This window comes from Mus musculus, chromosome 12 (genome assembly GCF_000001635.26).
Source record: "Mus musculus strain C57BL/6J chromosome 12, GRCm38.p6 C57BL/6J".
Taxonomy (NCBI): domain Eukaryota; kingdom Metazoa; phylum Chordata; class Mammalia; order Rodentia; family Muridae; genus Mus; species Mus musculus.
The window spans coordinates 5,740,229-5,767,585 of NC_000078.6; the positions used below are offsets into that span (position 1 = coordinate 5,740,229).

General features: G+C 43.5%; 1 long non-coding RNA gene across 4 annotated transcripts in view; it reads left to right on the forward strand.

Annotated features, from left to right (window-relative positions):
• The first annotated feature begins 321 nt into the window (after positions 1 to 321).
• The window catches only part of Gm9548, a 244,998-nt gene continuing 217,962 nt past the window's right edge, over positions 322 to 27,357 (forward strand). For 3 of the 4 annotated variants that reach the window (XR_872462.2, XR_872460.1, XR_872463.1), the window contains exons 1-2: positions 322 to 357; positions 8,150 to 8,358. This is a non-coding gene — a long non-coding RNA (predicted gene 9548). The remainder of the gene's footprint in view (positions 358 to 8,149; positions 8,359 to 27,357) is intronic. The other variant, XR_381226.2, reaches the window with a different exon arrangement.

Genomic DNA, 27,357 nt, shown 5'->3' on the forward strand with positions numbered 1-27,357 from the left:
CAGCAACTTCTGAGTACTTTACATGACTCACAGGTCGTGAAACTTCATCTTTCTTTTAGTAGTGGTGGTGGGGCATTTCCAGGACCAGGTAGAGAGGCATGGGATAAGGAAAGTGTCCAAGAATCAATGAGGGTGTCTTTAGCTGTGACTCATTACACTGGTGATATGGAACCTGAAGAGGCCACTTCCTATATCCAGGCAGGAACCCCAGTGGAGCCACTGAGATACCAACCCACCCACAAAACTTTCAACCCCAAATTTATCCTGTCTACAAGAAATGCAGGCACGTGGGAGATGGAGCAGAGACTGGAGAAATGGCCAACCAATAACCAGCCCAACTTGAGACCCATCCCATGGGTAAGCACCAATTCCTAACACTTTTAATGATACGTTGTTATGCTTGCAGACAGGAGGAGCATGTTGTCTTCTGAGAGGTTCTACCCAGCAGCTGACTCAGACAGATACAGATACCCACATCCCAAACAGTAGATGGAGCTTGGGGACTCTTATGGAAGAGCAAGAGAAAGGATTGCAGGCTCCAAAGAGGGTAGGAACTCCACAGGAAGATAGTCAATTAACTTTCTGAAGGCTTGGGGCTCTCAGAGTCTGAACCACCAACCAAAGAACATACTCGGGCTAGACCTAAGTCCCTTGCACATATGTAACAGTTGTGCAGCTGGGTTTTCTTTTTTTTTCCATTTTTTATTAGGTATTTAGCTCATTTACATTTCCAATGCTATACCAAAAGTCCCCCATACCCACCCACCCCCACTCCCCTACCCACCCACTCCCCCTTTTTGGCCCTGGCATTCCCCTGTACTGGGGCATATAAAGTTTGCGTGTCCAATGGGCCTCTCTTTCCAGTGATGGCCGACTAGGCCATCTTTTGATACATATGCAGCTAGAGTCAAGAGCTCCGGGGCACTGGTTAGTTCATAATGTTGTTCCACCTATAGGTTGCAGATCCCTTTAGCTCCTTGGATACTTTCTCTAGCTCCTCCATTGGGAGCCCTGTGATCCATCCATTAGCTGACTGTGAGCATCCACTTCTGTGTTTGCTAGGCCCCGGCATAGTCTCACAGGAGACAGCTACATCTGGGTCCTTTCGATAAAATCTTGCTAGTGTATGCAATGGTGTCAGCGTTTGGATGCTGATTATGGGGTGGATCCCTGGATATGGCAGTCTCTACATGGTCCATCCTTTCATCTCAGCTCCAAACTTTGTCTCTGTAACTCCTTCCATGGGTGTTTTGTTCCCACTTCTAAGGAGGGGCATAGTGTCCACACTTCAGTCTTCATTTTTCTTGAGTTTCATGTGTTTAGGAAATTGTATCTTATATCTTGGGTATCCTAGGTTTTGGGCTAATATCCACTTATCAGTGAGTACATATTGTGTGAGTTCCTTTGTGAATGTGTTACCTCACTCAGGATGATGCCCTCCAGGTCCATCCATTTGGCTAGGAATTTCATAAATTCATTCTTTTTAATAGCTGAGTAGTACTCCATTGTGTAGATGTACCACATTTTCTGTATCCATTCCTCTGTTGAGGGGCATCTGGGTTCTTTCCAGCTTCTGGCTATTATAAATAAGGCTGCTATGAACATAGTGGAGCATGTGTCCTTCTTACCAGTTGGGGCATCTTCTGGATATATGCCCAGGAGAGGTATTGCTGGATCCTCCGGTAGTACTATGTCCAATTTTCTGAGGAACCGCCAGACTGATTTCCAGAGTGGTTGTACAAGCCTGCAATCCCACCAACAATGGAGGAGTGTTCCTCTTTCTCCACATCCACGCCAGCATCTGCTGTTGCAGCTGGGTTTTCATGTGGGTCCCGAACAACTGGAACCGGGGATGTCCCAAAATCTGTTGCCTGTATGTGGGATATGTTCTTTTAGCTGGGCTGTCTTGTTGGGCCTCAATGAGAGAGGCCACACCTAGCCTCAAAGAGATGTGAAACACCAGAGGTGGGGGGATACCCAGGAGGGACCCTTAGGAAGAATTAACAAACCCTGACCCTGTTGCTCACAGTGGCCCATGCATGCACAACAGTAGCTTCTGTGACTGCTAACCCCTAAAGCTTGCCTGACACCATGAGACAAATGATTATTGAGCTCGTGACCAGAACAACCAATCAGTTGGTGCCAACTACATGAAGCGGGAGGTCATGGGCCAATGGGGCCCTAGTGAAGGTTATAAAGGCTTGCCCAGTTCCTGCAATAAATGAGTCTTCTTTTGCCACTTGCCAGACTTCCAGAGTTTGTGTCATTGACTCAGGGCCTTCTTGGGCCTGCCTCCAAGGATGTTGGTAGGGGTCACAAGCAACAGGGGTCCCACTGGCTCAGAGAAGAAAGAGATGGGGGCATGGGGGAAGGATTGTGGAAGGAAGTGACTGGGAGGAGGACAATGAGCAGAATGTAAAGTGAACAAGTTAAAAAAATAAATAATAAAAAAAGGGTTGCAGCATTAGTACTGTTGAGAACGACTGTTATAGATCAAAATCATGATGTAGCAGGATCTCTCTCTCTCTCTCTCTTTCTCTGTGTGTGTGTGTGTATGTGATTGTGCATGTGTTTGTATAAGATGTAGACATGGATGTCTTCCTTTATTGCTTCCCATCTTATTGTTTGAAACAGGGTGCCTCACTGAAACTGAGGTGACCTTTTGGGACCCTTGTGTCTCTGGTGTTCAGATCTGGGACTACAGGCAGATACATGCTGCCACACCTGGCCTTTTACTCGTGTTTTGGTGTATATCGCTTTGTACCCCAAAGAGTCTGGTCATACCATGGTAGCTCAAGATTTGTATGTACACCTTTGTCCATTCTCTCTGAGCCCCTGTCTTATTCCTGGTTATTCCCATTTACAGCATGATTCCCAGACTGACTCCTCATTCTTCAAAGGCCATAAACCCACAGTTTCAGTGTAGCCTGAAAGGGGAAGCAGATGGTTAATAAAGAAAGCTATGGCTGGTGATTTTTCTTTTTCGTCTTGCTTGCTTCTGAGGCTGAAAAAAAAATTGCAGCATACTTCAAACCTGAGCAGTGGCTGAGAATGTATTCACTGTTGAATTCATCTGTGAGGTTATTATCCGCAGCTTTGATGTTACACCAAGACTACCTGGGTCGTTTTGTTCCAATTACTCAGTGAGGAGGAGGAGGACTTCCATGCCACATGAAGCCACCCAACTTTGATGTCTGGTATGGAGGGAGCCCTTCTTGGGACCAATGTATCAGGAGTAACTCCAGGTAACAGGGGCTAGTCTAAGTGTCAGGCTTCTAACCCGGGTGCTGTGTCCACTCTCAGGGATCTCGCTATCTCGGCGCTGCGAAGCATGGGAGGTGAGAGGCTGTCAGTGTGGGCCTATCGAGCACGCTTCCCATTGCATCACAGAGGATTTGGAAATAACCTCATTTTCCTCAATTAGGAAGATGGAGATTGTAATGGCTGTACTTTGCTCTCTTCAGCCGTCTTTCATCTCTGCATCGCAAAGTGCTCTGAAAGCATGATTAACAGAGCTTCCCAACTCCCCAGCCGGACAGGCGCCCGCTGCCTGCTTTGGCTGAGGCTAAATGGTTGAGGCCTGCTCTCAGGTGAACTCAGAGTGATGGAGGAGTCTGCTGACCTCAAAACGTGGCCAGGACGGATGCTGGGAACCTCACAGGAAGGGGTGGGCAAGGAATGGCAGGCTAGGCTAGGGGAGATTGCTGGTCTGGGAGACGAGACTCTTGAAGACAGCCCTGGATGCTCTGCCACTGTATAATAACTACACAGGCCTGTTACTAGCTCAGGTTCCCAAGCCCATCCATATCTCAGGATTCATATTTGAAAACCAGGAAGTGGGTTTTGAGGTCCCATGACTCCTTCCACTCTGCCATTCTGAGTAGGTGTGAGCCTATGGCATTGTTATGGGATCCTTAGGCCACATGGTTTATCATTTGGATGGTATCACTTCTTAGAGCCAGTTCTCCTCAGATGCTGTGGGATATCTATGCCATGGTTGCCCATATGTTCCCCCTTCTTCGTATCCTCCATGCTGCCTTGTAGATACTGCAAAGACCTCTGCCACACTCAACAACAGATGGTCTTCCAGGACCAGCTGGCTGCTTCACGTATCACCCCATCTCCTCATTCCACTCCTCCTTTCAGTGTAAATGCCAACTCTCCAGTTTTGCCATGGAATTGCTGGCCACTGTTCATTCAGGCCAGATCTTTCTTCTGAGATACTTCTACTTTCCTACCAAGTCTGGGGTTGTGTATTGAAACATTAATCTCTCAGCCTATCCTGTGTAGCCTCTTCACTCCTGTTCTTTGATTCTTCCATCTGCCTGATGTAATCCTTCCATGTTTCCCATGTGCTGTTATTGGCATGTGATGGGCTGAGAAGTTAACTCACAAGATTAAATGGTAGGTCTAGGGTTGAGGAGATGGCACAGTTGATAGAGTCAATTGCCTTCATATTGACCTGAGTTCTTATGCAGAATTATGTATATGTATATGTATATGTATATGTATATGTATATGTATATGTATATGTATATGTATATATATATATATATATATATATATATATATATATATAAAGCAAGGTATGGCAGCACTTACCTATAATCCTAGAATTCGAAAGGCAAAGACAAGTGGATCCCTGGGATTCTCTTACCTAGCCTTCCCAGCAAGCTTCAGGCCATTGCGAGATCCTATATCAAAAGAAATAGATACTGCCTCGGGGGGGGGGGGGGGCTCCATCCACATCCACATGCACACATACACACACACACACACACACACACACACACACACACACACACACGTCTAACTAGAGCCCTGGTATTGTTGGTTGCTAGTTAGTGCCATGTCTCTGACATTTCTGAGTAGACCAGACCTCTAACTTCTGATTCAGTGTCTTTTCAGGGCCCCTCTCTAAGGCGGCTCTGGGTGGCTGCAGTTGTACTTGGGTTCAGGATAGGTGGGGATAATGTAGTTGCAGAATAAGTCAGTCCTGGAGGATGAGTCTTCAGAAGGAGGCAGAGGGTGGTAGAAGATCCATTCCTAGCCTTCTGAAGAGGAATTTTAAAATCATGTGGGGCCTGTCATTTATGGTTGCTTATGAGTGCTTCAAAATGTTGCATTTTGAAAACAAAATTATAATAGAACACGACAAGGGTGCTCTACCAGTGTTTGAAACCCCCAAGGGTTATCCAGATGAGAAACCTGACAAGGCCAAATTATGCCTTGCTTCACTAATTGGAAAACTCATTTTTACTCTTGACATCTCAACTTATCTTCCTCACTTTCCCATGGAAAGAACATGGCCCAGGAGGGGTGCTCACCTGGGCCCTCGCCTGTCATGCGTGAAGGCTGCTCCTTGCTCCCCTACTCTTAGGCTGCCCTGACCAGCCACATAAAAAGATACTCAAGAGGTGGGACAGCTGTGTTTTGTTGTGGAGGTTTTCAAGTGTAAAAAGCACAATAAAACTTAATTCTATCCCTTTTCTGGAACAAACAGAAAGAAACCTGCTGAAGTGGAAAATTCAGAATGAGAACTCTGGGACAGCCATTAAGTCTGAGTTTTAAAAACTGCAAAGAATGCTTTTGAGTATTTCTCATGTGTGGGTGGGGGCAGGCCTCCCATTGTGTGGATCATCAATGCAATTCCATCTTCTGTGCTCTCATGGGCCCCATGTGAATTCCCCTGTTGGGCCTCATTGCCCATCCTTCGTTGTCCTTACTCTCCTCACTTCAAGTGCCCCTGGGTTCTTGTGGTGCTGCATTACTTTAAACTCAACCAAACTTAACCCTTCATTGTCCACAAATGGCTGTCTTCACTCCTGGGATGTCCTACCCATCCTACCACTTTCTCAGTGCCCTGGCCACTTGGTTACCCTTTGCTGCCATTAACCTTGGGACAAAGATCCCCAGGGTTAGCACTGGATGGGGAAAGGCTTCTCAACATAGTGACTGCTGAGTTTTGCCCACATAACCAGTTATAAATTTTCTTCTGAGCTGTTTTGAGATAAGGACACACTCTATAGTCCAGTCTGGCCTCAGCCTCTTGATAATATTCCTGCATCTATGTCCCTAAGTGCTGTGTTTACCTGTACCACACTATACCCTACCTTCTTCTCTAGTTTGTAGAGGTTCAGTGTCTTGTCTGACCATTTGGCCAATGGCTGAGTCCTTGTTGACATGATTCCCCATTGCTGCACACATGAGACCTGCCCTGTATGAGTGTCCCAGCAGGCTGAGCTGAGTAAGTGTGGACAGAGGGTGTTCACAGAGGTCTATGAAGAACTTCTTGTGGGAAGAAGTTTGAGAGACAGTACTGTCAATTCTACTGAGAGAACAACCAAAGATTGGGTAGAGATATAAAGAATACAAAGGAAATTAAATGCCCTGGCCAGGCAGGATGGAAAGAACCATTGTAATGAGCTCTTAAAAAAATTCCTGAGTTGACAGAGAGTAAAATTTCTTTATGCCTGTTTCTTTAGAATATTGTTTTCTACTTTATTTTGTGTTTCCTGGTCTATATCAGGGCATATCCCATTCTTTTGTCAATACCCTGGATGCTCATTTATTCTCTATGAGCCTCAAATTGTCCTCAGAGGTAAGGAGATAGATTCCAAACATGTGTTCTTTTCCACTTACAAAGCCATCACTGAGAAAGAAGTCAAGGTAAGTACAGAAATCACCAGCACCCTGCATTTAGATGATCCAGGGAAGAGCTGTGGACAACAGAAATGTGGGTGGAATTGGAAAGCAGTGTGTTTGAGCTGGGAGAGTTACAAATCCTTGTCTGCCAAGTGTTTGGAGAAACCATTGAGGACTTCAGAGTGGAGAGCCACAACTGAGAAGGAACCTGGGTCCCGGAATGAGCAAATGAGAACATCCGAAAATCTTGACAAAAATAAGTAAAATTCATGTGGTATGAAGGTCCCATTGAGGGGAATACATGGCTACACTGTCATAGTAAGTTGATATCATGTCATTAGAGAAATTGTATATTGCTTTAGGTGATCTAGAGCCTTTTGTGGAGGTTCCCAGGATTTTTGGTTCTACCATCATTTTTCTTCTCCTACCCTCACCCCACTGTGCTAGTGGCTCAGAAGCTGCTCCTTTTGAGTAAGAATATTTATTTTTTAAAAAAGGCTGATATGAATGAAGATACTAAACAGGATAAGGAGGTAAGGGTAGCTAGTGAAGGAATTTCTTCTCCTGGCTCTGATTTTTTTTTTTTTTTTTTGTGATTTCTGGGTCTCTAGAATTATGAAAGTAATGGAGTCATGAATATAATTACCTCTATTCTGTAATTACCCAGCAAATACCATATGAATACATTGGGGGTTTGAGTCAGCAGATCTGGCAGCTGTGGAGTTTGATTATGATGATTTAGCTGTTGGGAAATGCCAGGGATTAATTTTAGTCATCAGTGTAGGAACAACAAGGAGAAATGGCCCCCAAATTAGAAAAGGCAGGATATGGGGAGAACACTTAGTGCCCAGGAGGTCAGCTTGACAAAGCAGCAGTCCAGTCTGGAAGTGGCTCACCCCTGAGCTACCAAGGCACAGTCAGAAAGAAGCAGAGGCTCGTTTGCACATGCTGTTTGTGGGAATCTGTTCTGCAAGAATCCCACAGTGAGACCCCTGGCAGGCAGATGCCTGTGTTTGGGCTCTTTGGTGTTGGCAGTGACTGTTGCACAGTAGAGTGGACGAGGCTCAACTGTTCCCACTTTACAGATAGGGCCACTAGGCCTATCAGAGTGGATCGTTCCAAGTGGCACAGGCAGGGTATTTTCTCCGTGCTTGTCAAATTTAGCATTGGCCATGGCTCCGTCATGTTTTCCCAGGGGAAAGGACAATTTCTTCTATGACTTGTTTTTCAAATGGTTTTCAGAAGATTTTTTACAAAAACAATGTGGAAAGCCAATGCTGCTGTTCCTGGGATGAGGTGGAAAAGCTGCCAGAGAACGTGGGGTCTTTTCAAAGAGCCAAGGACCCCTGTAACCCTTACTTTATGATCTCCTGCACTATTACATGCCCTTGCCCTTACTATGGGATCATGCTCACCCCATCCCAGGAGCAGTAATAACGTGGGTTGGATCTGAGCCCAAGCTGACTTTTCTATTTATCTGAATTGCTCCTTTCTTCTTTTACAGTGGAATTTGGTGTTCACAATCTACTGATCTGGGTACTCCCCAGAAGGAGAGCTGAGAAACTCCCAGACTTGAGAAGAGCCCAGTAAGTCACTCAGAGAGCTTCAGGAATCAGCTTTTGCGGGTTATTACCAGGTTGTGATGGAGTTTTGGTGATGCAGCTATATTTTAGCCACACGTGCTCCTGTAAGCACTCCCTTACCTGTACTTCTGTAAGTATTCCCTAAACTCATTGGTTTGCCAAGCTAGACTTTGCTGTCATTGTTTCTTTGCTACCATTCTCTGTCTGGTGAGAATAGACACTTGTTCATGTCACCCCTGAAATTATCATACAGCACACTTGACAACCTATTTTTTCCTTGAGGAACGAAAGGTAGCCAGGGACTGTTGGAGATTTGAGGCTGGGCTGAGACACAGGAGACATGGTATCCTATGGCAGAGAGGACAGGGATAACAGTAGGTTTAATATAGGCTGGTTCTTTTGCCTGAATCAGGGTTGAAGGCCTCTGAGGAAATCTCTTGCCTTTACTAAGCAAGATTTTCTACTTACTAATGGCTGCTAAGCTAGTTTTTCCAGGAGTAAGGGCTCCCCTCATTTCTTCAGGAATACAGAGCTGGTGATCATAGGCGTATGGGCAAGCTAGAATGCAAGGCTGGAGCTCAGTTACTCCAGATGCTAAAGAACATGACACCAAGGATGCCCCTTATTCACAGACAGAAACAACACTAGAGACCTAAGGTAAAGGTTTTCTGAGTTCAGCTGTACCTCCTTGGTATATAGAGTCATCTATAAAAAATTGTAACAATTGAATTCATACTCTATCTATTGAAGCCCCAGGCTGCCACAGCTCCTTGCTGTACTTTGCCAAGAATGTTAAAGTTTTCCAGACTTTAATCTGAGTTTAGTACTTTGGTACTGCTTTTAAGTAACCCTCTGCCCTGATGCTGATATAAACTCAGACAGTAACCCTGAACTCAAAATGTTATACACAAACTAGGGCATAACAATGGCTAACCCAATACAGAGATCTGTTTAGAGCCAGCCCTGACTGAGGACCTAGCCTATAGCCTCATCCTACTTTACTGTGGCTCTCGTGTTAAGTATAACTGCGTTCTGACAATGTTGATTGAATTATTATTTTGACTGGGTAAACATCTATCTATCTATCTATCTATCTATCTATCTATCTATCTATCTATCTATCTATCTATCTACCTATCTATCTGCACAGTTTATATACCTACATGAATGACAGAAAACATGTCATCACAGTTTGAGTCTGGCTTGTTTTGCCTGGTTGTTCTGGGCTAGAATCTGGCACCCCCATTTATCATAATTTCCCTTCTTGCCCCTTCACTTTTCACCCAGGCAGAGGTTCAAGTTTTGAACTTTGCGTTGATATCCTTGCTTTTAGGTTAAGGTAGAAGACTCAGGAATGTGATGGCATACTAATCCCAGGTATTGTACTGGTTGAAGTGACTGGGTTAAAGTATGATCCATTTGATGACCCATTTGTGTAAAAGACTCTTGTTTTTGAAAGATTCTTGATTATTATATCTCAGCTTCTTAAGGAAGATGGAAAGAATTTTAAAATGATTATGTGAGATGGTAAAGGGGTAAAAGATATAGTCTGAGCTCATCCTCTATCTAAACTCTGAAATAGGAATACACTAAGGAATAACTGAGCTAATATATACGACAACTACTTAAAACACTCAATAAATGCTTATTAGTCTCATTATCGTCATAATTTTCTACTTCAATCAGGAGTGCATCTGAAATCAGGTAAAGTTTCATAAGATAAAAGTAACTTGAAGTACAGGCTCCTCGTGTTTTACTGATATTTCCAGTGTTGGAGACAACTTTTGGGAAAGGTGGTCTTCTTGAGGTTCAAGCTAAACTGCACAGATTTCTACTCAGTAGAGAGGTCAATGGATGATGGTGGAAGGTGACACATTCGCTGACCCATTGGTTCCATTCAGTGATGCAGGGAGAGGACATAGTCAAACTCTGGAGTTGAGGCTGCTATAGCCGTGCTCTGCTGCTCCCCAGTCATACACAAACTCAGGCATTCATTAACTGAGCCATTGCCGCTAAAGCCTGGGCACTTAGCAACTGAGCAAGGTAGGCATTATTCCTTCCTTTGGAGAGTTTTCAGTGTGGTGTCTGAGAATGATCCAAATCGTGTGGAGAAATGTACTCAAAACCCCTGGTTTGGATGGGCAAGGTTCTCAGGCTCTGTGGTCAGTGGGAGAGGAACTGAGGAAGGCTGTGCTGTGCTGAGCCGGAGGACAGGCAGCTCCTCAGTGCAAGCATGTGGGAGAGAGGGTCTCTGCACAAAGAAGGTTTGTGGATTGCATGAGATTGGGATTTGCAATGTGGTGATGCTTGCAACAGCTGTGGCTTTGCCACCAATAGAACGATTGTTTCTGTATCACATTCAATAGAATTATGACAGTTAGTAGATCCATTGTTGAAATTTTGTTAGCAAATATGTTAACAAAGAAGTCCATATATTTTTACTACACCACAAATATATATTTAAAATAGCTTTTAGATTTTAGAATAGTTTTAGATGCAAGGGGACACTGAGCAGAAGGTCCAGAAATTTCTCCTACGCCCTCTGCCTGTGTAATGCTATTAATCTTATATCACGAATGGAATGGTAGTTTGCTATCTTTGTTTTTTTTTTTTCTAATCTCACTGATGTTGTACATTAAAAACATCATGAGGAGTAGCAAGCATGGTGGTACTGACCTGTAATCCTAGGACTGATGGAGGCAGGCATAATAACCTTACAGATAGCCTGGGTTACATGAAACCCTATCTCAAGAGCAAGTAAGTATCTTCAGAGATGGCTCAAAGGGAAAAGCATGCGCTATATAAGCACAGGTCCCTGCTCTGGAACTATAAAGCCCATGTTAAAACCTGATGCAGAATATGTAATACCAATATGTGTGTCTGTAATCCTAACACTTCTGCAGGGGGGTGGGGGCAATGGAAGGCAGAGACAGGAGAATCTTCCAACTCTGGCTTATATCCCAACTAGCATGGTATAAACAGCATAAACAATAAGAAACTCTGTCTCAAACAAGGTGGAAGTTGAGGACCACTACACTATATCATTCTCTGACCTCCATGTGACTGACATGACACACAAATTCTCACACTCAACACATCAACATACACATGCAGACATGTACTAACAGGGATAAAGGGGAAAAGAATTAAAAAAAAAAAAGAAAAAGAAAGAAAAGAAAAAAAGTATCACAAACCTCAAAGCCAAACCATGTTGGTTCTAAGTCACAAAATTTGACCATAGCACAAAGAAGGTTAAGAAACTGCTCATTCTAGTAAGAAAAGCCTGCAGAGGCTGAGGGGTGGGGGAGGAAAGAGAGTGGTTGCCCCAGTATAGGAGGGGCAAGATGAGACTGGAGAAGGTGAGGGTCACTAAGAGGAACTGAATTCAGGCTATAGATAGTACAGTGGTGTTTAAAGCAGAAACAGATTAACCATTCAATTGACAATAGAACAATATTGAAAGACCAGCCTCTTCATTGTTCTATGTGAGAAAAGAATGAAGGATCAGGTAAGAAATAAAACAGGGATGCCTGCCACTTAGACTACAGTGACAGCAATGGAAGTTTCGAGATGGGGGATGGAGTGCTGGTGTATCTTGGAGGTGAAATTGGAAGCAAGCAGTAATGAATTCCAGGTGGGAGGCACCAGGAAGAGAAGTGTCAAGGATGAGCCTGCATTTGTTACTTAAGCAGCAGCAGAGGACAGTGCCATTGTGTGTGATAAAGAAGAATGAGGAGGGGCGGGGGAAGGGGAGTACTCCCTTTTAGACATGTCAATTGAGATCCTGCGAAGCATCCAAATGGATGTGTCAAGGAAGCGATTGGATAAATGAGCCTGCAGCTTACATGAGATCTGGGTGGGAGATAGGAATTTGGAGATGCCAATGTATAGATGACACAAAGTCAGGGGAGATGGATGAGGCTGCCTTAGGCAAGAGTGAGATGAGAAACGGAGTGCAAATGGCTCAATGGAACTTAACAATTTAGAAGTAGTACAATAATACTGTGTAACTCAAGTAATAAATGATAATTCAAACAGCTAGCCATAACTGGGGACTTACTTTTGTGGTAGGCAGCCTCTAAATTATACTGTATGCTTATTCTTTGAGTTTTATGACAGCCATGTGAAGGAAGCTAAGTGGTGAGAGATGAAATATTTTGCTTTGCTACAGTTAGTAGATGCTGGTGGGGTATGATCCACCAGTCTTTAAAGCTCCCTCCCCTCTTTTGTCTTTGGGAAGCCAGGAATACCACAGCCTGAGTGACTTGGTAGGAGGAAGACTCTGAGTTTAACATTAAAGGAGCTAAGAGGAAACTGTTCAAATATGGAAGAGGTGTCAACATGGTCAGACGTATCATCAAGATTAAAGATGGCATTAAAGAAAAAACCATTCAGTAGAGATGTGGGATGATATCAGCAGACACTAACTGGCATGCATGACTTTGAGAGAAGTCAAGCAGAGACACACAGATGGTCCCCAATTGTCCCATAGAATGGAATACTTACTCTCCAGGGTAGATAGAAAATTTGGGGCAAGTATAGTTAAAGTGCCTATCACTTTGCTTAGCGTATAATAGAAGTGCAATATATGTCAACAGTTCTAATTCATGTCTGGGTTGATCTTGAGGTAACAAAGCTCTGGATGTTGGTATTGCATGAGTGTGAATATACTGGCTCAGTATCTGGCCTGCTAGCTTTTGTATGTGCAGGCACAATGTCAATGAGCCAATACACAATAAATATAGCAAGTACTGTACCTTCTGGGTGAGCGCTACAGAATGGAAGGCATGCGTAGTATAGGTGGGAAGGAAGGCTTCCTGTGACCTGAAACGGCAAATGGGGAGGGCTAGAAAGGAGGATGTGGAGAAGAGATCTTAGGGCTTTCATAGGTGATGCATTTGACTAGAAAAGAGATGGAGTCTCTTATTGCTGTTTTTGTTCTTTCACAAAGAACAAGGGAGACTAGACTGGCTTTGTCCTTGGGTTGATAGATTTTATCCAAAGCTCCCAGTCCCGTCCCTTCCTCTCCACACTTAGATGCCCACCCCCTACCACCCCTCCACCAGGGCTGAAAGCAGTTTCTCTACTGAGCAGAAAATGTCTCTTTACCCCTCTTCACCGCTGCAACTCGTCCTGAAGGCTGGTGGGAAGGATCCAGGGACCTTGGTGTGATCCGAGGTCATCTGGAGAGGCTCCTACAGAAGAGACCTTGTGCTCAGAGTTAGAAAACGGGCAGCACTGGGGGCAGTTTTCTAAATTCCTGAGTGCTCCCAAAACCCTTCCCAAGAAAGCAGCTGAACAGGGACCTCCCTTGTCCTAGGACACTGCCTCAGGCTGCTGCTGAAGGGAGGCCAACTCAACTCGTCTCTGCCCCTGGAGTTGTACAGTGTTGGTGACTTGAGAAAAGATGTGTATCTTTATATCCTCCTCATATATATCCTTCTCTAGGGTCAAAGGTCCCTGGTGTAGTTTTGCTGAGGCCCTTGACCTGTGTCCTGAATAAAGTCCTGAGGGATAATGGAACAGTATCTGGCATGTTGTGGTGGACTGGAAGACGGGTGTAAGTGCCCTCTGGCACTGGGTTGGGCCACCTGATGCATGGATAACCAGATTTGACTGCAAAATCCAGAGTCATCTGGGGTGCTTTGTGGCTGTCTGAGTCATTTGGAACCTGCCCCAGTTTTTTCTGATATTAGCACATTGCTCTTCAGTAAGTATCCCTTTTCACACAATTTATATAAAGCCTTCTGCAAACATGTAGAGTGCCCTTGCTAATTTCTGCAGTCACTGAGTGCTGTGTGTAGGTTTTGGAGGAGGTAAAACAAGGTAATCCTGAGACCAATTGTGCAAAATGTGAAGGAAGCAAATGCATTAGTCAGCGTTCTACCAAGGGATGAAGTTGATAGAATGAATATATATCACAAAGGGAACTTTTTAGATTGGCTTGCAGGATGCCAGCTAGGCAGTTCAACACAGAAGAGAGTTCAGTAGCGCTCAGTCCATCCTGCTGGGTACTTCCAGCCTGGCACTGAAGCCCAGGGCTTATTAGGGGGTCACGGCTCTTTCGTCCATGTTTTACAGAGGCCGAAAAGTCTGGATCTTAATGTAGGTGAAGTGTGGAAGATGAGCATCAGCAGAGAAGACAACCTTGGAGACAGCCAGGAGTGGAAGTTCACAGGCTAAAATCATCCCCTGCTCTTCCCTCCGGCCTCATTAGATCTAGGCCATAGCCAGAGCTACTGCCTCCCCTGGGGCATGGTCATCCTTAGTCCTAACTCAGTCACTCTTTCCAGGGAGCACTGTCAAGGACCCACCCAGCAGTGTGTCTCTTAGTTGATTCCATGTGCAGACAAGCTGACAACCAAGATCAGCGTCTTCTGTCTTCTCCCTAAGCCTGTAGGCAGCTCAGTCTCTACCTTGTACTCCAGAGCCTGCTTCCCACCTAATCCCATCTGTCGTTTAAACTCCAGGGTGACTTCCACATCTGCTAGTAATCCTTCGTAATTCTTCTTCTTGTACAATCCATTTATTATTATAACTGAGGCAAAACTCCCACCATGTGAAATGTATTAGTCAGGGCTCAACCATTAAAAATAGATTAGTGATGTTTAGAACATTCGCAATGTTATATAACTACTACTTTTGCCCTGTTCCATAATAAATATTGTTATCATCCTTGACAATAAACATTTAGTATATACTCTCTACTTTCCATTTTTTTGGCTCCTAGCAACAAAAAGAATGCCCCACTCTCTCTATGAACTTACCTAGTCTGTATATTTACAAGACATACAGTGGCTTTTTGTGTTTCATGTGTTTCACTTAGAGAAATGGTTAGGGGGTATTCAGGTGTCTTATTAGATCATATAATGACTATTTTTCTTTTACTGGCAAAGTAATATGCCATTATATGGATATACTACAATATATTCATTCATTCATTCATTCATTCATTCATTCATGTGAGGATGGACATTGAGCTAGTTTTACCTTCTGGTTATTGTGCTGCTCTGAATGCTTATGTATCATCTCTTCCTCTCTGCCCAACCCCGTTTTGGGCAAGTGCATCCTGAAGAGTAGAATCACTGACTCATATGGTAAGTCTATGTTTAGTTTTTTAGGAACCACTGTGTCTTACACTGTGACTATGACATTTTCCCTTTCTCAACAGAAAGCCTTACTTATTTTATTTCATGCTTCTCCTTTGCAAAGGAAATGATTGTATCCTATGTCCATACTAGATGCTCTGTGAGTTACCTGTACAGTTTTACCCAGCCTTAAACCGTATAACTTCTAATATACTACCTTATTATTTGTTCATTTATTCATAGCTGCACTGAGTTGTCAGCAGTACATTTTTATAACTAATAATTCTAGCTCTGGATTAAAATACATGGATCCAAGTTCTAGATTTGTATATTTGCTGGCATATGAGTTATTCTGAGAAGCAGGTTGAGATGGAATCTATACTAGTTTGGCCTCACCCTGACCTTCTATGTCAGTGGTTCACAACCTTTCTAATGTTGTGACCCTTTAATACAATTCTTCATGTTGTGGTGACCTCCAACCATAAAATTATTTCATTGCTACTTCATAACTGTAATTTTGCTACTGTTATAAATCATGACATAAATATCTGATATTCAGGATATCTGATATGGGACCCCCGTGAAAGGGTTGTTGAACCTCCAAAGGGGTTGTAACCTGAATCCTGATCATTATTATATATTCCATTACTCTTTTTTAATCCCTATTTTCCTTTAGACATCTGTTTCTGCCTTTTTTTGTCCCATGAGTCTGACTTACGTCACATAGCATAATGATCTATAGTTCCATTCATTTCCCCATGAGCATCATAATTCCATTCTTCGTTTCTGTTGAATGAAAATTCCCTTGCACGTGTATACCACAGTTACTTTATCTCTTCAGCTCTTGGCGGGCATCTTGGCTGGTTCCTTATCTTGGTTATTGTAAATAGTGCTGCAATAAACATCAATGTGCAAGTGTTTCTGTGTTACGTTGTCTTAGAATTCTTCAGACACATGTTCATTAGTCATATAGGTGGTCACACGATAGCTTTACTTTTAGGTTTTTGAGCAATTCCCATATTGCTTCCCAAAGTAGTTGCCTGTGACTCTTTGTTACAGTTCCTCATGTTATGGCGAGCCTCCAACAGTAATACTATTTCATTGCTACTTTATAACTGTAATTTTCTGGTTGTTAGAGGGGTTTGTGGTAGATAGATGTCAAGGGAGTCTTGCAACCCATACCCCTACCTGCACAGCACTACACAGATTCCTGTTCAAATCAAGCTACCCTTTATGTCAGTTTCATAGCTCCTGATTGGCCCCCTCGCTGCTCCCTGTATGGGGGCCAAACACCTGCTGGAATTAGAGTCAGTGATGTTATGGAGCCTGAGCTGGTTTTAGGTGCAAGTGTTGTAAGCTAACCCTATTGTCTGAATGAACGTTTCGGGGAAACCTCTATTTATCTTCTTGTGCTTATGTGTGGTTGGAGTTGCATATGATTAAAATCAGACACATCATGGCAAAGGATTGGTGCTGTGAACAAAGGCTTATCTAATCCTGGTGTGTCAATCCTAACAGAAAACCACCTGTCCTCACTACTACCAACCATCTCTGCCTCCATCTGGACCACGAAGGGTTTCTGAATAAACCCCTTTATAGCTTTGTTATTTGTGTATATTTCTCAAATATGTCTTTAATTCAACAAGACACCAAGAACTACAACCAGCTGTTGCAATTCCCAAGTCTACTAGGCAATAGTGGAGAGTGTGTCCCTTTATCCAGAGCTCTTTTTACCTTAGTCAGGGCGTGAAGAGGTGTGAGACACCTCAGACATCAAGACTGTCACATGCAGCTCCCTGGACACTTGAGAGAGCCGAAGTTCTTGGTCTTGCTGGGGCCAGCAACCATTTCTGTGTTTACTGAGGCTTCCCCAGTTTGGAGAGGTGCAGCTGTCCTCCACCCTCATGGCAAATGTAGAATTCCTCCCCTGTGTCTAATTCAGAGCACTGTGAATGAAGAGAGATCCCAGAATGAGGAGTTGGTGGGTAGGGCCGAAGAACAGAGGGTCTGGCCCTGGTGAGACAATTCGACTTTATTAATTTGTTTCTCTTGGCCTTGGCCACTTAATCGGAGAGGATGAGTAAATTCAAAGATCTTGCACAAGCCCAACAGCTTCTACAACTGTATAAATAGTTATGCCAAGATATTTTTAGTTTCCCCCCTCTCTCCACGTGGCCATGGCTGGCCCCCATTTCTCTACTCTCTCCTTCTCTCTGCCTTTCTCTGCCTCTGCTACACTCTTAACTCCCCTCCCCATTCTCTGAATAAACTCTATTCTATACTAAAAAAAAAAAAAAAGATATTTTTAAACGAATACTTCTCAGATGACTAAGCTTATAATTCCATCAACACAGGGAAGATCTTGGATGCTGCTGTATCCTGGGCGGTTCCCTGCCCACTTAGCCATTGCTCATTTGGTTGTGTACTAAATGCCTCAGATGTCAGAGCTTTCATTTATTCACACCCTGGTTTGGCCATGACCAACTCCCCCCTTGGGACTTTAGAAGCCTCCAAATTTCCTAGGGTGGAGAAGAGAGAAGTATGTACTAGAGACCATGAAATGTTTTTCCAGAAAAACAGCTAGAGGCACTTTTCTACCATTTGTGCTTATAGAAAGAGGACAAGAGAAGTTCTTCTTAGAAAGCATATGGCATGGCCCCTATATTCAAAGTCCCATAAGCCTACTTAGGAATCCAGGGCCTACAGGAAAGAGCTGGCCCATTGGCCTCTTCCTGGGAGTCCTACATGTCGAAGGGAAGCTGCAGAGCTCTAGAATGAAATGAATGCTGTCCTTTCTTCCTTTCTTTCTCCCCCTTTCTTTTTCCCTTTGTGTGTTCTGAAACTCTCCCACTATGTAGCCAAGGCTAGCCTCAAACTCATGATTCTCTCCCTAAGCACTGGGTTTGAACAAATTTTCTTTTCTTTTTCTTTTTCTTTTTCTTCTTCTTCTTTTTTTTTTTTTTTTTTTTTTTTTTTTTGGTTTTTCGAGACAGAGTTTCTCTGTGTAGCCCTGGCTGTCCTGGAACTCACTTTGTAGACCAAGCTGGCCTCGAACTCAGAAATCTGCCTGCCTCTGCCTCCCAAGTGCTGGGATTAAAGACATGTGCCACCACGCCCGGCCCAAGAATATTTTTCGTAGCTGAACTAATATTATATTACAAGAAGAAAACACCTTGCCATATGGGTCACACACACACAAGAAAAAAACCAGTCCTTGTTTCTGTGGAGGGCACAGGGAGGAGTGGAAAGGGTAGAAGTAACTTATAGAGGACAATGGGGCAAACTGGGCATTTGGGAATCTATGGGTAGTTAGTTCACCTTTGTTAGGTAAAGGGCCTGGTTCTGGGTTGTGGACCAAAAGCCCAAGAAAAGCCGTTAGGAGCAAATAAAATATTGAAACCAGACCTTGTGAGGGGCTGGGGTTGGGGAGCATAGACAAGCAGCAGGCAGATAGAGCCAGGCCTCACTGACAGGAAGCTTTCTCCACTTGTTGCTCTCAGGCTCCTGTTTGCAGAGCAGCCTCAGGCTCTTCACTCAGGAAATTGTCACTTCAAGTCAAGAACTAGGAGAACGACAAATTCTCAGGAGAAACCTGTGACTTTTCCTAAGTGTTGTTGGCAGAGTGGGAGGAAGGGAACTTGACAGGTGATATTTGGGGCTTTGGGACAAACAGCTTCGTTTTCATACTGCTACAGGGCATTGGGAGGTCCTGGGATGCTTAATTGCACCCTACATAGTTTTATGGGAGGCGCTGAGGTCACCCACAGCCTGGTGGCGACAGGTGTGTCTCCAGCAATGCCTGATGATGTTTGCTATTTATTTCTGAAGAGGACTTGAGGCAGGCTGTGTCGGAAAAGAGATGCCCTTTAAATGGAATCATTACAAAGGCAATTAGGGACTGGGTGGAAAATACACAAGTAATCTCAGGTGAGGATGGCTCTTTCAGTAAGCATGGAAGGAGAGCTCTGAGCCTCCTGGCTGCCAGAGAAAGCGATGGTTTCTATTCCATGCTGCTGGAGAGCCTGACACCCAGGCAACTGGGCAAGCAGTACATGATGCACCCAAATGAAGTAACAGCAGCGCTTCTGCAAGCATTTAGACAGGCTGCATACAGCTTGTCTGCTCTTTTAGAGTCACATTTTCTTTGGCAGACATAAACAGATGTGTCTCTGAAAGTGATAGAGGGTGACGAATTTAAGGTTTGCTTGTAGCATATTTTAGGAAGTAGGAGAGTGCTTTGCTGTCTAAGCTTCCCTCTCTTGGCCCACCCTCTATCTCAGCTCCTCACTGCAGGAGGGATTCCAGTCCTTCCTGCATACCAGGCTCCCTAAGGAAGCATCCTTCTCTTGGGACCCCAAGACCCCACCACTCAGAACCTTTCTAGGAAGGCTTCTGATGAGCCCACTTTTTGCCCAAAGTCAGAAGGCCTTTGGGATGCGCTGGAAGCCTTCTCTCCTTTGTAAAACAAGCTGAAGAAAGTTACAGAGGAGAGATTCTGAGCAGCAACCTGTTGAACAGAGGAAAATGAAGCCTTAGCTGAAGGATGATCAGGTCTTGTTTGCAGCTGCCTTGGTGGAAACACACATCTGCTGTCTGGATTGTGGCAGACATAGAAAAACATCCTTCAAACAGCTAAGATTCTGACTCTGAATACATTTGTGAGCTGTTCAAGCACTGGGGGGTGGGGGTGGGAGTGAGGACAAGGGGTGGGGAGGGAGAGGGGGCCTTGGTTACAGTGTGATGAATCCTGCCCTTTCCAAAGCATGTGCCAGTGGTGCAGCACACCCAAAGACGCTATCAGGTAAGACTCAAAGCACCATCAAAACACTGCAGACACATTGTTGCAAGAGTGTGTTTATCTTAGGGTGGGGAAAAGAGCGCAAATAAGGATCTGAGGAACTCAAGAGTATCAGCTCCCTCCCTCTTCTGTTCATCATCAGTGGCTTGTGACTTTAGGAAAGGAGTTGAAAGGGCTGGACACCATCTAACCAGGTGCATCAAAGACTGAAGCTCCACTGAGGGGCTCAGTGGAGCCTCTCCTCATCCAGAGATGAGATGGGACTGGCAGGTTGGGTGTATGGTTCTGGGGATAGAACCTAGAGCCTCCTGCATGCAAGGGATACACTCTACTAACTAAGCCATACCCACAGCCCCAAGACTGTATCTTTTAAAGGCTAGCATTTGGAAAAGAGACTTTGAAAGAATTTTTTTTAAATTTTATTTTATGTTTTCACTGTAGGGAAATCAAGGGGTATAGATGGCTAAATGCAATTAAAGGCAAATATCTCCATGAGCATTGACATAGACTTTTATTCTCCTCCAGTACACCCAGATTTTCTATATGAATTTGTTAAGACTGGAATTTGGAATTCCAACTTAGAATTTACAGAGCAGGCATGATATCTGGGAAGGGCTCTTCCTCTTGACAGTTGTGAAGGGAGAAACCATTCAAAGAATTTCTTCTTGGCTTGCAAGGGGCTGTTTCTTCCCTGTCTTCACACAGCTATTTTTTCTCTGATACATATATACATTTGTTTTGTTTCTATAGCCAGTTTTTCTTTAAAAATAAGATCAGAGATCATGTTCGATTAAGACACTCTAAAGACCTCATTGTAGCCTGATAACATCTATAAACATCTTAATATGAACTTATATTCTAAAGTACTAGGGGTCAGGGATTCAAAATATGTTCAGGATGAGGAAAAAAATTCAACTCATAACATTAGCTAAAAGCAAAGGCTCCATGCTTGGTAGCCAGAGACTCCAGCTTGGATCCTTCCAGCAACTGGCCACCTTACTCTGGCTGAGTCTGGGGTTTATGTGTTTCAGATAGTGGTAAGGGTAACTTACTTTGGAGGACCATCCAGATCTCTACCCATTTTTTAGAATTTGAAGGCCCCACCAGTTTTGATAGGTCACTGGCTGATAATTGGAGAGCCATTCCAAATGTAAGTCTCAGATGGAGGTACAGATACTTTCGTGTAGAGATATTTGTGCTTGCGGTACTCCTTCCGTTGTACCATCAGGCTTTCAGGAATGGACAACCACTTTCCACTGTCCCAGAAGAGTCTTCTCTTTCTCCTACCTTCTGCCTGCAATCCCACTGTTTGGAGAAATAGCCCTATTTTAGCTACAGTGCAATGTTTTTTAAGATCCTAAAAATCCCATGAAACAATAATTTTGGGTGAGATAGCCAAGAAATTCAGTGAGTTTTAGAACTATTTATGGTATTTCCTAAAAACAAACCAACTTTTACCTTTTATGGGAATATATATTTTCAACTGGGAAAGTTTGCCCTTTTCCCTTCTTCTTTCTTCTTCCTCTACTCTAATTCTTAGAATAGACTGGCAGAAATTATACCCAGTAGAAGCCTTTGTGCATGTCTGCCTTCTGACTTAGTCCCGGTAGTCTTTGCAGGATGGCTTTGTTTTTGTTAAATTGTAGAGTTTAAATGTTGATCCATTTCAGCAGAACACTGAATCTATCCATCAGCATATAATTGCATTAATATTAATTCTCATTTCAATGAGAAAGGCACTTAGTAATCACTTGTTATTTAACCCTGACTGCAACCTTTCCAAGAGAGAAGAGGACGTGTTGACAGGTTCTGAGATGAGCAATTTTGATGTCTCCCTGTTCAGGGTCACTGTGTGGGGAGAATGGTACGTGTCTCTGTCTAACCTGGTACAATGCAGGCATCCTGAGATTTTTATACAAGAAAGGAGGGTGAGTGCCTCTTGCTGGATTCAGTAATCCAGACTTCTGTATAGGAGAGTTGAGAGCTGTGGATGTTTGTCAAATACAACAAGGAGTTTCTTTCCAAATCTCCAAACAGATGTTCCCATGGGTCATTCCTCATTGTGATGCTCCTCCCAAGGCCGCCGATGTGCTTGCCAAAGTTTCTTCTTGAAGAAAAGCATCTCTCCCCACCAGGATTTGGAGAAGGCTGTCTGCCAGTGGAAGAAAACTTTCCTCACAGCTCCCTGAAGTGCTCCGTGAAGAATGAGGTCCAAGGCCTCCCAGGCATCGCTACCTTGGCCAGGAAACTCGTTTTTGTCACATCTTGCAATAGGAACAACATGTCTGGCGGCCCCTCTCTCTCCTGAAGCAAAGTGAGGACTGGCAATCTGGGGATAGCAGTGAGCTTGTAGAAAAGTGTGTTTCTCATCATCATTGAGAGTCTTGCTGTCTGGCCCTGAGAGTGCTGAGACATTTGGTCTTCATTTAGACAGTTTTGGTTCACACCTTTGAAACAGGGTCTCATGTAGCCTACTATTCTGGAGTTCAACTTGCTCTAGAGCTGAGGATGAGTTTGAATCTCTTCTGATCTTTCTTTCTCTACTTCCTGAGTACTATGGATACAGTACAGACATTCCTCACCATGACTAGCTGATAGATAGTGGTGCTTGAACCTGAAGCTTTTGTGTAATAAGGCTCTTCTGTCTCTCATGTGTGACCTGAGAGTCTAAGGCAACATCCCTAAGCTCCAGTCAAAATATGGCTGACTTGGTTCTTTAATATAACCATCGCAGCTTATATTAAAGAGCAATAAGTGCAATATAGAAACTTCTGAAAAAAAGCTTTGATCAGAGAAAATTAATTTTAATATAAAATCAATACATATAAAATACTAATGGGAACTTGGGGGTGGGAATGATTAAATCATGACAGCATTTTTTTGTGCCTGTGTCTATAAGCATCACTGTGATTCCCCCTCATATTTTGTGAGTCTCTGGGACTGACTCCCAGTGGACGGAAACCAGTTATACTCAGGTTAAAAGAATCACAGAGGAGAAGCAATGGGTGTTGATGTAGAAAATAATACCTTGTTTAGGGAAAGTGCTTCATTGGAAAGTGTTTCTTCATTTGGAGGGAGCAGGGCAGGAAATATGGGTGATATATGATACAGCTGGCATGACCAATCAAGGGTTGGGTGGGCCTCCTCTTAGGAGTCTTTCCTGGTTCCTATAAATGGATCATTTCCAGGCAGGTAAACAGTTTATTCTTCTTCCAATGTCTACCTCTTGTTGTCTGTCATAGGACAGGACCCAGGTCTCTATCTCTTTCCTTCTACCACCTTCCCAGAAGGCTCTTCCTTCATCAAGTTATTTGGTACTCATAGAATGAGTGCCTGTTCCTCTCTGAAAACAGTCACCCCATCTTTAGCTGACTGGCTCTTCTCTTCACCCTGGCCTGGCTCTTTAGACACATAGTCCTTCTACAGGAGGGGTTTCAGCTCTATCTTTTCAGAGGGTTTCTCCTTATAGGAGAAAAGGTGGATTAATTTCCCAAGAGCTTTCATCTTGGAACACCAGTTATCTGCTCTCACTTGCCCTGAGGGAAAATGGTAAAGATGCTATTGGCAGTTTCCTGGGGTAGGAGGCAGTAGGGATGAGTGAGCAAGGCCACCTTGCATGTGTCCTGTCATCCAGCAGTCATCTCTCAGGGGTAGCAGGTGCCAAGCCTCCTCCTAGGCCTTGAACAACAAGGCCAAGAACCTTCTACTGTGCTTCCTATTCCTGGGAACTCAGCCCCTTGAAAAACATAAGACACCCACAGGGAAAGCTGACTTAGCTAAGACTCAGGATTAGCTGCTGCACAGCAAGACCTCTATATCTGTTTTGATGAATAATTCAATGAATGAAGTGCCAAATGGCTACCAGGAAGGGATGTGGGGGCAGGGAGGGGAAGTGCTCTGAGACCTGGAGATGTCAGAGGAGGACTTCTAGAGACAGCCCCATGGCCTGGAAGAACCTGGATTTGTTGACTAGGCCTTGAAAAATGGGAAAGGTCTCTTGCAGGAGAGCAACCCCAGGCTGGGAGGAGCGGAACAGAGTAGAAACAGAAAGTGGATATTAAAATTAATTCTTTAAGAAGCACTTCATTTCCTCGCTTTACTCTTTCAAGCCCTTGTTTTCGAAGACTGCCCCCCACCCTGTACACTCCCCTGATTTCCCCTTTGTTATGATTAAAAAAAAAAAAAAGCAGGCTAGGGGAAGGGCTGCATTTTAAAACCTATGTTGCCTGCCAAGTTGTGTTCCCAAGTTCTCTAAGCTCCACATGCAGCCAGAATAACTTTAGGATGAAGCTCATTAATAATGTGCATGGCAAATCACAGCCTCTGTAGGAGGCCTGTGGAGGGGGGCTCTGCCCCTGTCATCCTGCTTTCAGAAATGGCAGCTCACAAATAGGACACCCTGTCTCCTCACAGCCTGTAGATGCCATAGCTGTCCATGCAGGTGTCCCGTAGGGAAACTTCTTGGGTGAGATTTCTCCACCAAAGGCAGGCCTCAAGGGTAGGAATCCGATATCTACAAATACAATTGCTTCCTGGCTGAGCATTTTTGTTGAATGTTCTTAGATAGTCACAGCTGGGGGAGGGGAATTCCCGACCACTCAGCACTTCGCACAGTGCACCCATTAGTTGTAATTAAGTAAGCTGTTGCAGTGATTACAAATGAATGTGGCACCAAAAGGACAGTGCCCATATACAGAGCCTCTCCAGTGGTCTTCAGTGGACAAAGCAAACAGGTTTCCCAGCAAGCACTGAAAGAAGGCAGGTGACCAGGAAAATCTCAAAGGGCAGCATTTCCTGGGAGTCGATGTTGCTTAATTACTTTTATTTTGTATAGCCTCTTTGAGCCCTGAGCCCATGCTACTGTTCCTATCATGTATTAGATATTTTCTTTTTCTTACTTTATTCTGAACGTACCTATGACATCTATCTACTACTTTCTCCAAGGAGGGGAAGATGCCCACTGTTTGGAGCAGGTTTTCCCAATGATCCAGTCACCTTCAGCTCAGGGCTCCTGAGGATCAAGAAGAAACTCAAATCTGTGTTAACATCTTATCCCTAAACCAGAAGTCCAGTGCCGGTTGATAGGACAGCCATTATCTAAGATACCAATGAGCCTTGTGGACAGTGTCTCATGGACATTGGCTTTAGCAACCTTATTTCATGTTGTGAAAGGTTCTAATACCATGACTTTGATGTCTCTGAGGCCCTAAGTAGACAATGTTTCATTAGAGGTTTTGAAAAAGGGGCACATACACTGGGGGTCCGAATGAGTATTAAAAACCAACAGAAAACAAATTGGGAAAGGAGTGATGGATGGCAGTCAGATTTCCTGAACAGGATTTAGTGAGTCAAGAGGGAAGATTAATATTTACAATAATGGAAGGGGACCCTGTGGGAACCATGTGCCTGTCATTGAGCTAACCCTTTGCATGATGAAAGCCCAGTGTGGTGGTCAAGGTCAAAGACTGTGCTCATTGCTTAGGCCTGAATCTTGGCTTTGTAGCTGACTTTCTAGGTGTCCCAAAGACAAGGAACTTAACTTCCCCATACATTAGTTTGACCATCTATAAAATGGGACCAATAATCTTATTATGTCCAAGAGGAAGATTGTGGAGATTCTGTGAGCTAATTTATGCAAGCTATACTAACAGAATCTAAATCTTGTGAATACTAATTGATTCTAACACATCTTTAGTCTCTATTAATCTCACAGTTTTACTATAACCATGCCCTTAAATATAAATGTTTAAAGACTTGGTAAAACCTTTAAACATTCTGAATATGACAGACATTAAAAAGTCTACAACCAGGCATACCTATACTCTCAGCACTCAGGAAGTTGAGGCAGGGTGATTAGGAATTCAAGACTAGCCTCAGTTATATAGTGCATTTAAGATCAACTTGAGCTATATGAGACCTTGTCTCAAAATGTAAAACTAAATTAAATAAATTTAAAAAAAACAGTTAAAACTCCAGGAAGCAAAATAGGCAGAAATCAAGAAATTATTGTGAAATGATCATGAGATCAAGAAATAGGTCAAAATCTTTAAAACTCTTCTTGATCCTCTCTGTGGGTGCCATAGAAGGTTCTTTAGGAAGTGACAAAGCCATGAGGAGTTAATCTGACTTATAGGTAGAATTCTTGCCTGACAGGCTCAGGGAAGAAACACAGCCTTTGGCCTGTGTTTCTCTGTGTGAGGAAACAGAGACAGCTTTTGTCCCTCCTGAGTGTAGCAAATATTACCTTGAGAGCAAAGAGCAGTTCTCAGTAGCCACTGGGTATGCTGGCATCTGAAGCTTAGACTGCCTTGGATCCATAAACAATGTATATGTGTTCTTATAAAATCCAGTCCCAGGTGCTTCGTTATAGAAGCCCAAGTAGACCAAGACAGCAAACTGACTTTTCTAATTATTATGCGAGACAGTCTGACCGTGATTTTGATAATGTAGCTGCGATTCATCTACTTTCATTGCTGTGCAGTATTCTGTGGCATCTAGACAGCACATTATTTCCCCCCACTCTGAATATGTGCATTTTCTACTTTTATGTTATCAGAGATAAAGGTGCAATGGATGTTCTTGTACATGCTTCCAGAACATATCCATATTTAGGAGTACCTTGCTGGATTATTTTGTAAGATTTATTTATTTGACTTTATGTGTATGAACATTTTGCCTGCATGCATGCATATGCTGCACATGCATTCCCATGAAAGTCCATGTATCAGATTATAGATATGAGCCACCCTATGGGTATTGGGGATTGAACCGGGTTCCTATGCAACAGTCTCAAGAGCTATTGCAACAGTCTCTAGGCCCTAGTGCTAGATGATAAAGCATGGGTATTTTCTACTTTAATAGGTAGGGCCAAACAGGTTTTCCAACTGCAACTATTTGCAATGCCATTACATTCAAATCTCAGCCAAAGTTGGAGTATCATCATTGCTGCCATTGAGTTATTTTGAGGACCATCTAGTGGAATCTTCTTATGTTTTTAATTTGCATCCTTCAGTTACTGATCAGATATATTAGCAATTTGGATGCCTTCTGTTGAGGGTGCCTGCTAAGTCTATTATCCATTTTTCTAGTTTAAATTTTTTGGGATTTTGATTTGTAGAAACCCTAATACCTTCTGGTTAGCAATGTGTTGCAAGTAATTGTCTTACTTTGTGAAAACTAAGTTTAAGCTTTAGATTTTTCTTAAATAGTAATATTTCTCAAATAATAAATTTGATATTTAGTT